Source organism: Phyllostomus discolor, chromosome 8 (genome assembly GCF_004126475.2).
Source record: "Phyllostomus discolor isolate MPI-MPIP mPhyDis1 chromosome 8, mPhyDis1.pri.v3, whole genome shotgun sequence".
Taxonomy (NCBI): domain Eukaryota; kingdom Metazoa; phylum Chordata; class Mammalia; order Chiroptera; family Phyllostomidae; genus Phyllostomus; species Phyllostomus discolor.
Window position 1 is genome coordinate 19,364,011 of NC_040910.2, and position 17,251 is coordinate 19,381,261.

General features: G+C 37.4%; 1 protein-coding gene and 1 pseudogene across 8 annotated transcripts in view; one reads left to right on the forward strand and one right to left on the reverse strand.

The window, feature by feature from the left end:
• FBXW7 (F-box and WD repeat domain containing 7) overlaps positions 1-17,251 on the reverse strand; it is a 169,400-nt gene that overhangs the window by 60,013 nt on the left and 92,136 nt on the right. The window lies entirely within an intron of this gene.
• On the forward strand, positions 517-3,078 carry LOC114502491 (annotated as a pseudogene).

A 17,251-nucleotide genomic window follows, 5' to 3' on the forward strand; every position in this document is an offset into this window, starting at 1 on the left:
AAACCATTAGCAGATGTGGTACTTTCTAACTGCACAAAAGTGAACAACTGAATTTCTCCAAAGAAGATATACAAATGACCAGTAAGCACATGTAAAGCTTCTCAATGTCATTAATCATTAGGGAAATTTTAAATCAAAACCAGAATGAACCAACAATCCCCACCCATTATGGACACCAACCACCCACCAATGAACACCCACCAGGATGGCCATCATTAAAAAACAAACAGGGGAAGGGAGAGGGAAAAGGAGCGAAAATAACAGGTGCTGGCAAGGACGTGGAGAAATCAGAACCCTTGTGCCTCGCTGAGGGGAGTGTAAAATGAATATAGCTACTGTAGAAAATAGTATGGTGGTTCCTCAAACAATTACCACATTATCCAGCAATTCCACTTTTGTGTATCAATTCAAAAGAATTAAAAGCAGAGGCTCAGACAGACAGCGGTACACCCACGTTCACAGCAGCATTACTCACACGAGGCAAGCAGTGGCAGCAACCCAAGAAACCAACGACGGATGAATGGGTAAGCAAAGCGTGGTGCACGCGCACAATGGGGTCCTATTCAGCCCTCTGACACAAGCTACCACGTGGGTGAACCTTGAAGAAAAAATGCTAAGTGAAGGAAGTCCGTCAAAAAAGGGCAAATATTGTACCGTTCCCTTATATAAAGTACTTAGAGCAGTGAAATTCACAGAGACATAAAGTAGAATGGTGGTTGCCATGGGCAAGGGGAAGAAAGGAGTTGGGGGTCAGTCTTTAATGGGTGCTGAGTTTCAGCTGAAGAAGGTGGAAGGGTGCCTGAGACGGAGGGTGGTGACGGCAGCACAACACTGTGGACACACCTAACGCCGCTGAATTATATATGTACTTAAACATGGCCCAGGTGGTAAATTTTATGTTATGGATGTTAAACCACAATAAAAAAACTGTTTTAATGAGAAAGTAAATGACTATGGATACAACCATAATCACCAAAGAAACCTAACAGAGAGTTGAGGACAAAAGAGAGGGTCCTGGAAATCTGTGAGTGGGGACGGCAGAAAGAAGGTGAGCGGGTTATCTCAGGTAACTGCGTCTATGGCCCCACCAGACCACTGCCACCTGGCGGAAGGATGGTCTCCAGCCTCACTCTAGTCTCAGCATCTCCACTGATGCTCATCTTGTTTTTTAACACGACACTAACTTTGTGTGTGTGTTCAACAGAACCTTCAAATATATTACCTTATTCCCCTTACTAGAAGAATTCCTTTGACGTAACTCCCATAGAATGCCCCCTTTCCAAGTTACTATCCGTATCTCCTTTGTTAATATTACCTATAGTTTTATGCAGACTGGCTTTATTCACCAAAATTCTTTCAGTGATTTCTTTGAAATTAGTTAATGAACCCCTCAAAATTCCTTTCTCTGAACCACATAGTAGATGTAATTTAAACATTATTTCAATGCAGAGCGTTAGAAGAGCACACTGCATTCCTCAAGTTTCACAGATTCATTCTGTATCAAAAAGAGAACCAAACTGATGAGCTCCGAATCTGACCTTCCTTTAATCCGCTGGTCAATAAAGATACATACCAAAAACACTACTGTTCTACTTAAAAGCCTTCAAAGAACTATGCAGTCACATGGACTTACATGCAGATAATTCCAAGAGAAGGATGATAATGATACTCTCTAATCCCTTTGGAGTCTGATTCTAAAAAGGGGAAAAAATGGAAATGAAAAGAATTTGGACTGGGGAAATTAAAACTAAAATCAAGAGTTCATTTTCCTGCTTATAAGGGGGCAGAAATTATTACAAAGTAAAATAAGTTTTTCATTTTCAAGAAACTGTTTATGATGATAACAGGACTGAAAACTATGGCTGCTTGTACATCAAATGTTGTGCTTTATACTACAGCCAAATTTTGGTAAACACGAAGTAGTGACATTCTAATTCAACCTCATTTTTTTTTTTAAATCAGTAAGTAGCTGCCCTCCACTGGATAGTACAGGGCATTGCAACTGCAGCAAACCAAACACTAAATCAAATCATGTGTCTACAATGTATTTTTGGGAAAGAGAGACATTATGAGTGACTGAGCAAAGTGAGTGCTAATTTCCAAATGCCTGTTCTACCACAGTTCACCTTTGTTTTGGAACATTCGAGTTAACAGTACTTCTAAAGCAATGTTCTCAATCAGCACGGAAACCCTCAAAGTACCAAATCTTCACAGAAGGAAACCCGCGTCAATGAGGGAAGTCATGGAGAATACACAGGAGAACCCCAAATGTTAATGCTTTCAAATGTAGCCAGTTCCAAGTGCTCAGAAAAAAATTAGGTCATAGTTTCAATTATACTTTTAAAAACATTTAAGATATTCTTAATTATTAATCCCCCCCCCCCACACACACACACAAAGACTCTTCAAAACAGACAAGTTCTTTCTGAGATGATACCAACAAATGTTGAGGAAATGTAATACAGTAGGTAGGAAAGAGCACCACCACCAGGGCCAGCTGCCTGTTTCCAAAGCCTGGTTCCTCCACTTATCAATGGCACGACTTTCAATTAATGACTCTGGCCCTCAATTTCATCTACCCAGAATCTACGTCACAGGATTTCTATGAGCATTAAATCAGTAAGTGAAGCACCTAGAATAATACTTCTCATCTAGTAAGTGCTTTATAGATTACATTTTAATTTCAAAGTCACAAGGAGGAGACACAACGGTGGCAGGCTGGGGCCACTGCCCTTGCCACAGCCCGCGGGAACCAGCAGGAGCTCGCGGGCTGGAAGAATAGGAAAGAGCAGAGCAACTCGGTTAAGGGAAAGCGCCAGGATGACAGGCTTTCTGCGGCTGCCCACAAGCAGAGGGCTTGGAGATCACGCAGCAGAAGCGGAAAAAGGCAAACGAGAAAGATGAGGAACCCAAGTAGCTTTGCGGCTTCATGCCCAAGCTTGTGGCCCTTCGCCCGTGTGCCTGGAGCCAGTGCCACCGTGCTCTCGAGTTTCCTGCCGTGGTGCTCAGGGGTCCCAGCACCGATAGCGTTCCCGTTGCCCTGAGGCTGCAGTGGGCCCCTTCTGTGCTTCCTTCCCCTCGGGGAGCCTCTCCCCCCCTGCGCCATGGGTGGGGGTGAGGAAGTTACCCTTTTCCAGTGATTTTTATTACTGTGGGGCTCACACCAAAGCATTAAAAGTAGCTTTGTAATTCAAATGAAAGAGAGAGAGAGAGAGAGAGAGAGAGAGAGAGAGGGAGGGAGGGAGGGAGGGAGGGAGGAAGGAAGGGTCACTAGGAAAGTAAGCAGAGATTCTAAAATCCTATATAACTGCGGTAAAATATTTTAAAACACAATGATCTGCAACCTTTAGAAAGACTTCCATAACTCTGTCAAAATTTTCACTTAAAAATGAAGCTGTAGGGTCTCAGCTGTGGTGTCTTGGCATTTTAAGGTCCGAGGTATCACTGACCGCCTACGAACTCAACACTGGAGAACTCGCGGTAAAGAGAAGCTCTCTATACAGGTACTTTGTCCACTTACTGCTTTCTGGTTTTCCTTCTTCTAAAAGTTTGCAGTGCTCACAGATGATTATACATAAATGCTACAAACAACAAAGTATCACCAGAATGGTATTTCTCAAATGTGTTAATCCTATACACTCCAATTTTCTTACAATAACAACAACAGAAAGATTTACAGTAGTTTATTCTGGATTTTGACCTTTACTTTTATTCATTATTATACAGAAAGCCAGGATTTAACTGCTCTTGGCCAAAGGCCACAGCACACAAATGGCATAAAGATTGTCCATTTTTCATCAACTACTCTTGTGTCAGCTTAAACAAATCACCTGGAAGATACAAGTTTTTGGAGACAGGAATATGGTATTATAAAGCACACTCTTTCATTCAAGAATATAGAGTAAGACAGATTATTCTCTGTAGCTGAGATGTTGTACTAACACCTTTGATACCAGAATATTAAAGTATTTCCCCAAGTCTAAGCAATTCATATACAAAGACAGCAATTTAAACACAGAGGAAAACAATGATAAATCAAGAAATTAAGTTCTTTGCTTAATGATAAATGAACTGTCGAGCTTGCAATAGTAACAAGTTCCAACCACTATATCATTACTTCAATTGTAGAAACAAAGGTACAAAAGGTTTAGTATAAAACAAAAATGTAAAGATACAAATTTCTTTTAAAGTTTTATTACTCATAAAAAGCATAAGTCCCATAAGTAAAACTTTTATAAAAATTAAAACCACATTCAAAATGATTCTTCAAAAAGTTCTAAAAGACATTTAAATGCTTAAAGTGCTCACTAAGGATCACAAATTCTAATTATAATGTCCTTGAGATATTATATTCATGTCAGCATTTAATGGGTCAAAACATGTTACTGTGTTTCCCTGCTGATTTCCTTTATCCAGGCACAAAGGCTGCCTCTCACTACTTAAGAGAAATTAGGTTGGGTTCTAAAACAGCACATACAGTTTATGTAAGTGGTACAAAATTGTGACCAGTTAATTAGAATTTGCAAAATAAAATACTACATATACTTAATTTTTAAAGTAAAACTGCTACAATACCAGGTTAATAAAGTATTGTAATTGCTGTGATAGATAATCAAAGTCTGATTGCTGGACATTTAGGTTGTTTCTGAATTATCCTGGTAATTTCCAGTTATTTATGAATAGTTGGCTAAAAAATAAAGTTGTAAGTCAAAAAGTAAAATATAGAAAAATCAACCAAAAAAGTCCTCAAAAAGGATGACAAAAACACCCTAGAAATTCCATGATCAAAACCCAACTATTTATTTACTTATTTACATCCAACTAAGTTACTTACAACTAAGTTATTCTCCACTAAACTGTTACCTCAATCAGCTTTCAGACAAACTGCCTAGAGTAAACACTCCAGATAAACTTACTAGTATACAAAAAGTATGGGTGAATTCTCAGTTCTAGATTCAGCTCCTCCATCAATCGGGGACCTTAGATAAGTCTTTTAACTGGTTTCGGATTCCAGATTTCTAGAATAAGGAGGCTGGACCAGATGAGTGAGAAGAAAGTCCCTGGCAGCTTTAAGGGTATACTGTAGTTCTGATACTACCACGTACAGAGCCTTGTTGTATTGGGTTGGACTGTCAATCTGGTGACTCTTCCTTTATTACAGTGAAGTTAATAGTAGAGTTTTACAAACTATAAATAAAATTCACTGCTTCAATTCATTTGTATATAACTTCTAAAAAATGGACCCTTACCCATTTATTGTGAATATGTATTATTATTGTATAAGAAACATTTTTCATTTGGAAAAAAGTTATAAGCATAAATGATATATTAAAAACATTTAAAAAGATAAAAAAATTTAAACTCAGGATATATATATATCCCGAGTTATATATACATACAAATTTTTTTATATATATATAAATTTCTTTTCCTACTTACTATAGTCACCCACATAGTGACATACAGAGCATATTTGATTTTTTTTAGTACACTTTGGATTTTATTCCCATATTTGTGTCTAAGAACTTCAGTTGTTGACATTAAAATGGCATTTTTCTTCATTCTTTCATTAAGCATTTAAAGACACATGAGATAAAACAAAAATCCAACCACTGGATTGAATATTTTAAGTATTTCAAAAATGCCCACCATAAAGCCTCAATACCATAACTTAAGTTTAACTCTCACAGTCTGTGCTGGGCCACCCCCACTGTTAACTGGCCTTACACAGCTGCTCACCAGGAATTTAGTTGATGGTTATTATAGTTATACCTTTAAGTCAACTATGACAAAAATGACATAGTAATTACAGGTATTTCAGTCATGCAAAAGCCTCATGTGATGACAGAGTAAGTGATTTAAAGCAACTTGATTTTCCACAACTCTCAAAATACAATTTAAATGCAAGAACGAATACAAAAACTTCTTTAATAACAATTTTTAAAGCCCCTTATCTAATTTTCTTTCATGTACAAGTTTAAGCATAAAAGGATCATTAACTTCGGTTAAACTAAATGTTCCTTATCAATTATTTATTTCTCCTGAAATAATAATTATTTCTCCTGAAATGAAGAGTGTTGCAGAATGGGGAATCACAAATAAGGATATAATACTAATAATTATTTCAAAGCACAATAAGTGAAGCAATTGGTTTTCCTATACAGCTTAATAAAAATTAAATTATAAAGCAAGAAGTTCACCAAATTGATGATGAATTTATCCTATGAAAAATACAAATCTGAACCTATAGAAATATAAGATACCTAATAGTGTTGACAATTTTAAAAAGTAAAATAGTAAGGAGAGGGGAGATAATTATGTTTCCTACACTGTTACATTTCTGATGCAATTATAAATAAAAATAATTTATTTTGAGTGAAATAAACATAGTTCTGCAACTTTATACAATTCTCAGTAACATGCTATGTAAGCATGTGAGATTTATCAATATTCACTAAATACTGACAAATTTTTCACTGATAAAATATTTATTTATCAATATTTACTTCAGCATCAAATTTAAGTATTGAATTACTTTAATCACAGAAAACACTTGAAGTACAGAATTAAGCTACAAAAATTCATTTTATGGTCTCATTCTTGAATGAACTGAGAGCTGATACAGCTGAACTTTTACTGTCAAATTATATGCTCAACAAAATGCACTACCTCATAAACATCAACAATAATTTATAGCTGAAGTTTAAATTAAACTGACAGTCTGAGTTTCATTCTTTCCAATAAGCAGAATACTAAGTTTTATCATGAAAGTTTAAAACCAAAGAAAAAACAAAACTCAATCCCTGTTAATTCTTTTTTTTTAAGGTTTCATTTATTTATTTTTAGAGAGAAGAGATGGGAAGGAAAAAGAGAAGGAGAGAAACATCAATGTGGGGTTGCCTCTCATGCACTCCCTACTGGGGACCTGGCCTGCAACCCAGGCATGTGGCCTGGCCAGGAATCAAACCCGCAGCTCTTTGGTTTGCAGGCCACACTCAGTCCACTGAGCTACACCAGCCAGGGCTCAATCCCTGCAATTCTTGATTATGCCTGAAAAGGAGATCAAGAGTTGATAAAAAGTTTCCAGCTACAGGACTAAGAAAATACAAATGTGTTATTTCTGATTGGTACAACAATGTGGGGGAAGGATCACACACTAACACAGTTCCTACTACACCCAGCTTTATTTCACTTAAAGTAACAAAAAAGGCTTAAGTATCATTGTCCTACATTTTACAGACAGGGAAGTTGAGGCTCAGAAAGGCTTAAAAACCTGCGCAAGGTAACAGAGCTTCCAGGCAGTGAAGTTGAGATTCCCGCCCTAGCATGTGTAATTCCTGAATTCATGGAACTACAGGGTCTCTGGCACAAATAACACCCCTTTTTATTACAAAATCATAAGCATGTAATTCTGTAACATAACAATATCATACTCAAATACACCATATGACATTTTAGGTGAAATGTTCAAATTTAAACTATAAATTATTATACCCATATTATTATCCTATGAACCACATTCAAGCGGGCCTTACTTCTGCCAGATCCTGAGTGTTTTATTCTATAGAATGTTAAGCCTAACCTATTTGTGTTACTTTCTAATCTCACTGGAGATCTACTTGATATGTAAGTTTATCAGATAACTGAGTTCACAACCACATCAAAATTACAACTGCACTGTAGAACAACCATCACTCAGAACCATTGGAAACTGAGATGAATGAAGTCTGACAACTACGGAATTCAAGGAACCACATCCATCCAGTCTGGTGGGAGGGGTGGAGACACAGAGACACTCAACAGGCTGGTCCCACACCCTCGGATGGTGGATAAAAATTCGGGAGGGGTATCTCAGGAGCAAAGAGTCCCAGCCCCACACCAGGCCCTCCCGCCCAGGGTTCCAGTGCCAGGAAGGTAAGTCCCCATAACTTCTGGATGCAAAAACCAGTAGGGATTGAGTCCGCGGAGAATCTGCCGGAGTCCTAAGCAGTTCCTCTTCAAGAACCACACGCAAACTGACTCTACTCACTCCCTCTGAGCTCCGGCACTGGGGCAGCAGCTGAAAGGCACCAGTGGTACACAGGGAGGAAGCGAAGTGTCTGGCATCAAGGCGAGCAGAAGCCATTGTGCCTTTTCTAAACCCTCCCCACCCCCAGAACCACAGAGCCACAGAGCCAGCAAAGAGAGTCCCAAAGGAGATGGATACAAAGAGGCCCACTCCAAGACACATCATAATTAAAGTGCCAAAGGATAAAAATAAAGAGATAATCTTAAAAGCAGTGAGAGAAAAGAAGTTAGTTACCTACAGGGGAGTTCTCAAAAGACTGTCAGCTAATTTCTCAAAAGAAACTTTGCAGGCTAGGAGGGACTGGCAAGAAATATTCAAAGTGACGAAAAGCAGGGACCTACAGCCAAGACTGCTCTACCCAGCAAAGATATCATTTAGAATGGAAGGGCAGATAAAGAGCGTCCCATTCAAGAAAACACTAAAGGAGCGCATTATCACCAAACCATTATTATATGAAATGTTAAAGGGACTTATTTAAGAAAAAAGATCAAAACTATGGGCAATAAAATGGCAATAAATACATATCTATCAACAACTGAATCTAAGCAAACAAGAACAGTGACAGAGTCATGGACGCGGGGCATTTTGATGGTTGCTAGACGGGAGGTGTGAGGGGGAATGGGAGACGAGGTGAGGGGATTAAGAAGAACAAACAGATAGGTACAGAACAGCCATGGGGGTGTAAAGTACAGCATAGGAAACGGGGCAGCAGAAGAACTTACACTCACGGCCCACGGACATGAACAAAGGGGTGGGACTGCCTGCAAGAGCAGGGAGTGCTGGGTGGAGGGGGGGCAAAGGGAGAAAAACTGGGACACCTGTAACAGCATAATCAATTATACAGATTTTTTTTTAAAACAAAGATGTTATGACATCCTGCAGCAAACTGTGTTTTTCAAATGGTAACAGAAGTTATTTCCCATCTCACAGGCTCTTCTTACGATGTATTCTCACACTCTTTCCGTCGGGAGGTGGAGTTTGTTTCAACTGAGAGAGAATGTGAAAGTACACTATGTGGTTTCCCAGGCAGAACAAAATCTCCTTATAAAAAAGGAGATTCAGCTTCCGCCTTGCTGGATGGAACACACTCAGATGGTAGCCTTTTTTTAAAAAAAAAATCATTCTTTTCTTTTCTTTCCTCCATTACTGTTTAACCACCTTACACCCTCTCCCACCTCCTACCCACCTCCCCTGCCCCACAATCAGCACCCTCTTGTCTGTGTCCGTGAGTCCTTTTTGCTCAATCCCTCCATCCCCTAGCTGTCCCACTACAGCTGTCAGCCGGCTCTCCATCTATGAGTCCGTCTCTGGTTTGCTTGTTATATTGGTTTGTTCATTAGATTGCACATATGAGTGAAATCACACGGTATTTGTCTTTCGCTGACTTGCTAATTTCACTTAACATAATGTTTCCCAGGTCCATCCATGCTACTGCAAAGGGCGAAATTTTCATAGAACTAGAACAAATGTTTCAAAAATTTGTATGGAACCACAAGAGGTCCCACAGCAACAGCAATCTTGAGAAAGAATGAAATTGGAGGAATCACACTTCCTAATATCAAACTGTACTATAAGGCCATAGTAGTCAAAACAGCACGGTACTGGCATACGAACAGACACATAGATCAATGGAACAGAATAGAGAGCCCAGACATAAACCACGCCTTTACACTCAATTAGTATTTGACAGAGGGAGCAAGCACATACAATGTGCTTGCTAAAGATGGTTTATTCCATAAATTGTGTTGGGAATACTGGACAGATACATGCAGAAAAATGAAAGCAGACCACCTTCTTAAATCACACACAAGAATAAATTAAAAATGGATTAAAGACTTAAATGTTAGACCCCAAACCATAAAAAATCCTAGAAGAAAACACAGGCAGTAAAATACGGGACATTGCTCACAGCAATATTTTTTCTAATATATCTCCTCTGGCAAGGGAAACAAAAGAAAAAATAAACAAACGGGACTACATCAAACTAAAAAGTTTACGGGTTGCCCTGCTTTAAATAATCGGATTGCCCTGAGGCCACCATGCTGTGACGAAGCCCAAACGAGCCCAGGTAAAGAGACCACAGGTAAAGCAGTCCTTGGACTACATGGAGAGAAAATGGTTGCTGGGCAGCCGCCAGCCATTCTAGACCCCATCGGTTTCACTTCCAGCCACCGGGTGACGGCAAGCCTGGCTCGGCAATGCTCAAGTTATCCCTCCCGAATCCATAAGCTACATGAACAATGAAAAATAATCAAGTAATTGTTTGTTATAACCTACAAAGCTTTGCGGTGATTGGTGAGGTGGCTGAACTGAATACCTTACAAAATAAGGAGCTCCGACAACACTGGGCTGCTGCTGTAATTTGATGAACAGTCATCCTAACAGTCAAACTTAACATGAACTTCAAAACTTAACTTCAAAACTGAACATGATGACTTAAATGAAAAGGATGACCCAAAATGAAAACTGAAGTTACTGGGTGCTTCAAGGGTAACAGCAGTTTTGCTGACAAATTCATACCCTTTGGAAATGAGGTGTTTAACAAATTTCTGGCTATTTTAATAATAAACCTGAAAAATAGTTACATATTATATTGACTGGAATTTACATTCAAACTAGTTTGATATGTGATAAATACAAGAAAAATCAACTTTTGGATTTCCTACAATCATGCTTTTGTATTTACTCCAAGCTAACTCAAATGACTAGAGGAGCAGGCAAGTAAAATGAAAAAGAGAAACATGTCAAGTTCAACACCTGGGAAGTCCATCTAAAAAATGCAACTGACTGTTGTGGTAGAAACACATGAGTCCAGCAAGGCCAGATAGTCCACATTTGCGAAGAAGGTGAAAAATCATTATTTTTATGTGAAGTCTCAAATTTTTAAATGTTGGCAACAAATTTAAATGTGTTTAAAAAATACTACATAAGACATCAGTTTATAATCTCTGTTCTGTTCCTTTCTGGAGTAAAGAAGCATAAAAATATAGTCAAAATAAGATACAGGATTACTGACATCTAAAGGACATGGAATAAATGATTCTATCTTAAAGTTTTAACCTTCTTTTCTATACTGGTTAACAGAGTGAAATAGTAATAGGAAATAAACTGAAAAACTGTAACTGTGATAAACATTACAGATGTACCTCAGCATATTTAACTTTTTCACTCATCAGACCCTAAGACAGATGGCAGCATATTGGTAAAGCACAAACAATTCCTTCTAGAAAATTAAATGTATAATGTAGACATATAAAACCAACATCTGTAGCTAAGGAAATGAATAATTCTCAGCACTTCCTAAATTCACCAGCACTTCTTCATCCATTCCTATTGCATCTGATTTCCATAATCAGAAACTGCCATTTAAGACTACCCAGAAACACAAAAAATTAAAGTATTTTTACCTTGAAAGTAAAGCATCTTCTAAAAGCAAGTTATTTCTAAAACAGAGAACCTATCTTAAATGAAATCACCAGCAAAGACCAACTGAACAGAAGGACATGGTACATTTGAACAAAGTAAATCTTTTTCTGGACAAAAAAAATCTTGTATATTATTTTTAGCTCTAGTGATCTATAAAACAATCATCATTCTTTATTTGCATTTCATATAATTAGAGGTTAAAGTTTATAAGCAAGATGCTACCTGACAATTCTTACTAGTAGTAGGAATCAAGTTAATATTCTATATCAGATATGGCTAGTACCTACATTAACAGTCTTCAAAACAGGTTTTCTAAAATACACCCTAAATAGAGAAAATTTCAACCTGACTGAAACTTATTCTTTCACTTGTAATCATTATGTTTTCATTTGTTTATAACCATCTTTTAACTGTGAAAATTTTAAGTATTTCCTGTAGTGTCAAGCGATAATTCTGGAGTATTTACGGAAGCACCAAACAGAATCTAGTCCCAGCTATCCAGTTCGAGAACCCCCGAGTGTCATTACAGAAAGAACTAGCATTTCCATCTCTTCTGAACATTTCCGTGTGAGAACTCAAGGCCCTAAGACAAATCAAATTTATTTTAGGTTCTCTTTCAAATTCCTTCTAGGTTCAGCAATAACAACCAGTTAGAGTGAAAAATGCCTGTCAGAAAGCAAAAGTGCTTCACGTTAGCACTAACAAAATTTACAACATCCAATAACTGGACTCGATGCTAAAAGTCACAATAATTTAAGCCAAAAGAATCAGTGGAATAGTTTCAACCATCTAAGAAAGTAGGTATCTTTGGAACTAAAAATATTTTGCACAGCAGTATTAGGTGGCCTGCACTAGTTGGCTAAGCCAGTTTCAGTATAGTCTTGTAACATTACAATAATAAATCTTACAAAATGTAATAGCTAACACTTATTAAGGACTTACTACCTGCCAGTCACTTTTCTAAGTACTCAACATACATTATCTCACTGAATCCTCTATTACACTATATTATTGTTGACACTACTACCATATTTAAGATAACTCCACAAGAAAAGGTAAAGGGTTTGGCTAAGATCAAGGGATACTGTGAAAACGCCACAGTCTGACTTCAGAGATCGCTCTCTCCTCTCACCACTATTTGTGCTAACCGACGCATTTGTTACAGATACTGTGCTACTGAGAGAGGTCTACTGGATCACTGCTGAAGCCCTATGTGCAAAATTCTTTTAACATAGTACTAGAAAGGGGGTTGTGTATGTGTGTATCTGTGTGACTGCCACGTTTCTCTTCCTGAGAGGACTTGGCACATCCTCCTCTTAATTTTATCACAAGGAAGCAGACAGACAAACTAATAGGCCAACGTTTTGCAAATTTTAATCTACATCAGAATCACGTGGGAGCTTAATAAAAACACACATCCCAACCCGAGAGAGTTGCTTAAGCACTTCTGGCCTGTAACCCTGCAACTTGCATTTTTAATAAGCGCTCTGATGTTTCTGATGCATCTGGTCTAGGGTCACACTTTGAAGAACACTGGTGTAGGACCCCATGAGTGGCCAACGTGTATTCTATTAAGAGCTTAATTCATCATAACTTCCCATGGCCTTGACTTCATAGCCTACACTCCAGTACTTTCCTTGGTTCTGATTTTCAGGTACACTTGATCATTTTACTGACTTTGTTTCTCCTACATATAAACCACCTCAAATTCTTTGTGGAAGTTACACTACACGTTTCTTTTAAATGAGGCCAATTCATGAGGCAGTTCAACATCTAAAGTCAGTATATTGAATTCATAAAGAAAAAAGTCCTTGGTGCACTAAGGCACTTAATGTGCTATGTATATGCAGCACCTACACTCCAAACAACTCAGTGCCTTTAATGGTTCAGCACAGGATGCAAACTATTTTCATTCTGCACTGAGTAATGAACTGCACACTCTTCTTTCATAAATGATATCTAGTGAAAGTGGGTGGTCCATAGGTCAAAGCAGCCCACAGAAATGCTTTTGAAAAAATTGGAAGTCAACATATAAAAAACTAAGAAGTTATCATCTAAAAACCAGGAATCCCAGTGACTTTTGAGAAACTGGAAAATATGGCAGTATTGGGAATCACGATTTTCATAGTCGTCCCCTTTACAGGTGCTTTGGTTCCAGGGGACTTACACTTAGTCCGTTTCATTCATTTACATTCATTTCTGGCATGCATCGCCTCTTGAGTTTGCATCTCCTACACATACACTGTGATATGGGAAGTGAGGTTAAGAAGTTATTCTGCTTGAAAATCATTTTACTGTAGTCAAGGAATCACTGACAGAAATTAGATTACTGGTAGTATTCTACAAATATCTCAGTACTCACACTAACTCAATTTTCCCAAACCTTCTGACTTTTGAGGGAATCTAAATGATCTTTTACCTTTGTAATAAAATACCGCATACCCTCAATCCTGCACTCACACCTCCCCCATCAGCCTTTTTGGAGCAGAACACCCGTGGAGTGGATGTACGCACTTAGCACAGTAAGGTGCTCCGACACCGTCTTCCTCCTGCTCCCATAAAACCTGGTATCACACTGGGGCACATCTTCAAAGAAAAATGGCCATTCTTTTCAGGGTTCAATAATATCGCTAAATTGAACCAAATTTTAACTAGTAAGCTAATGGTATCTCTAAATACATGTTAAAAAGACAATACTTGAATGTCTTCAATACATCATTAATATCTAATATCTCTCCTCGAGAAAAGACCAGTTCTGGTGTTTTTCACCGTATCCAATACTGATCTCTTTTTAACTTGTTTTAGACTTGACCATTTAACATTCATTCACCAGATAGATTGTGCTATTAATAGCTAATGTCATTACCTAAGCAAAAAGATCAGAATTTAAGCTCAGTGTTTCATCACTTAAACTCATGTTAATCTGTCAAAATACAGCAGTAAATGTGGTTTTCAGAAACCACCAATGGTAGTGACACAAAGAAGCAAGCACACACAAAATATATCAGAGAATACAGCTTATCATCGCTATGACTTTAAATTGAAAAGAAATTCAATATTCAAGAGGACTAACTCCTCAGTAAAATTTAGAACTAAAGAGAGGTTTTGTCACTTCATTATAGTAACTAATTTGAGGAAATAATTTAAGATATTAAACTTAACTCTAAGGAAAAAAATTTTCAAAAGATAAGGTTCCTTCAAGTCTTTAGGTGTACTGTTGCTCTTTCCGGCGGTTACAAGATCCTCTTTCATGCTCTCCTCCAGGTGTGAACTACGTGTTTCCCCTGAATTCACCGGAATCTTCCTTTACCAAAAGGGAAGTGTAACTGAGTATTAGCTAAAGAGAAAATGTCCTCATTTCCCCTCAAAACATGATGTAGAAATTAATAATGCACACTGCTCTCTGAATTATATCTATGGGAGAATAAAAATTTAATTAAGACTCTACTTAAGATGTTAAACTTTCTCTTTAGAAGCTATCAAAATCAACAGTAATCTATGGGTCAAATGCAGCTCAAAGACAGTTTTTTTTGTTTATTTGAAACCCACAACATGTTTCTTTTTCTTTCCTTAACTGAATGCCAGCACCTTTCAGGAAAGGCATGTTCCCCTGAGCAATGCCGCTGGGCCAGTCATGGCTTTCTTCACTCATCCATCCACACTACCTGTTTGGGCCCTGCAGGTCTCATGTCTCATTTCTTCACCCCAAGCAACCCAAAGAAAGGAAGAATGAAGAATCATCTGTTCAAATGTTCTTTAGTTCAGGACGATCAGGTGATAATGCCCTGCAATATCACCTTCTCTGGTAACACAGGAGAAAATTTAGACAAGAATTTAGAGGGATCATTTCTCACAAATATGCCAAGGAAATCCAGAGCAACTAACAATGACAGACTTTTGTTTTTAATGCTCTTATGTGCAGATACTTGTGAAATTTTCAAAAAATATACTTATATTCCCAAAGCGCAGTGAGTCTGTCATCATGTACATTTATTCTAAAGCTCACTCTTTCTTCACTTTGGTTGCATTGTTGCTTTAAAAGAGCAAAATCAAGATATGGTCATTGCTGGCTTAAAAGAACCCCTAGGTTTCTCATATATTATATGGCAATGCACATACTACAAATATTAACTTCAAATTCCAAGCAAGAAATAGTGTACTAGAAGTAGAAGAGAGACAAACACTTACTAAACATTTAAATACGTTATAAGCAACTCTATCAACAGCAATAAAGTACTATATGGCCCTCTAGTGTTCAATGAAGAAACAAATGAATTAAGTGATTATTCTTACATATCTTTTCATAGTAAAAAAGAATACTTCCTGATTTACTAAATATGCTAAACAAGCTCATATGTAACATCTATAAAAACCTAAATATGTTGTGTCTTTTGTAACTTTATTTCTCTGTGCTTTTTGTTGAACAATGATCCATATATTTAAAGTATCCACTGAGAAAACCACAGCGTTTTTAAAGGTTTCCTAAAAAAAAAAAAAAAATTAAAAAAATCCCAATCCTAAATGGAAAAAAAAAACAGCATTTCTAAATTAAAAGTAAACAATACTGAATTTAAGGAAATTTTCAAAGAAGAAACAAAAAATAAAGGAATAGTGTCGTGACTACAAATTAGATATTTAAAACACACCCACATTCTCTGAGAGTATTTTCTCTTCTCAGTCTTCTACTTCTATAATTCATCCAAACTGTTTTTTCTCTTTATCGTACTTTATAGACAATAGAGATTCATTATAGCAACCATGCAATGAAATAGCTAAAAATTGGGTCCCCTGAGAGGTGGAAGATGAAACTGAGATTTTAAGAGAAGAATCAAAGTAGAAAGTGTACTCACAAGCAGAAAAGAATCTTGGTAAGGTTCTTAATAATTGTAGTCACTGGTGAAAAAGTTTAAAAATTTGTATTACCATCTAAATTAAAGTGAAACACTAACTTTGAAATAGACCCAAGTTTTAGAAATATATTTATATTTACATTTATATTTATTATTTACATATTGGAGTTTTAGAAGGGGATGAGGTGGGGAGAGATATATAAGCAAGATCTAAATTACGCTCCCAGCTCTGTAATTCGCTTTCTGTAATCTTAAGCTAATATTTGTAAGTTAAAACTTTAGAAACCGTAAGATTTTGTAAAGTTCCTATACTTGCATCAAAATGAATCCTCCAGATGTCAAGGAGTAAGTTGCCTACGGTTCAGAAAGTCTGCAAAGAACCCTGGAAAGCACCACTTAGCCATCAGCAAACCATTAAGAACCAGAAAGGATATAAACAGAAAATTTAAACAAATTTGCCCAATATAAACACATATAGATATTTGGAATACATTCAAATACCCACATAAGGAAGCTTTCTACTTATTCCTAAAAATTCTGCCACTATTCAAAAAAGTTACTACTCCTACTTCAGTTCTTTTGTAAAGAACTATAAAGAACAGCTTCCCAACACTGTCTAATCCGACTCATCCTTTAGGTCTCAACCTAGCTTTCTTTTCCTCACTGAAGCGGTCACCGATTCAGTCTGTGGCTGTGGGAACATGAGCACTGAGAACTACGCAACTGGGAGAGATGGTGAAGATGCTAGGAGACAGACTCCCGATGCAAATGCTTCTCAGCGAGGAGGGGCCTGATCAGGAAGGAGCCAAAGTGGAAACTGCGTGAGGACGGAGGTACCCTGTCAAATCACAATGGAAAATCTAACAGGGACAAATTTAAAGTCTTGTACTTAGGTTCGAAAACCTGT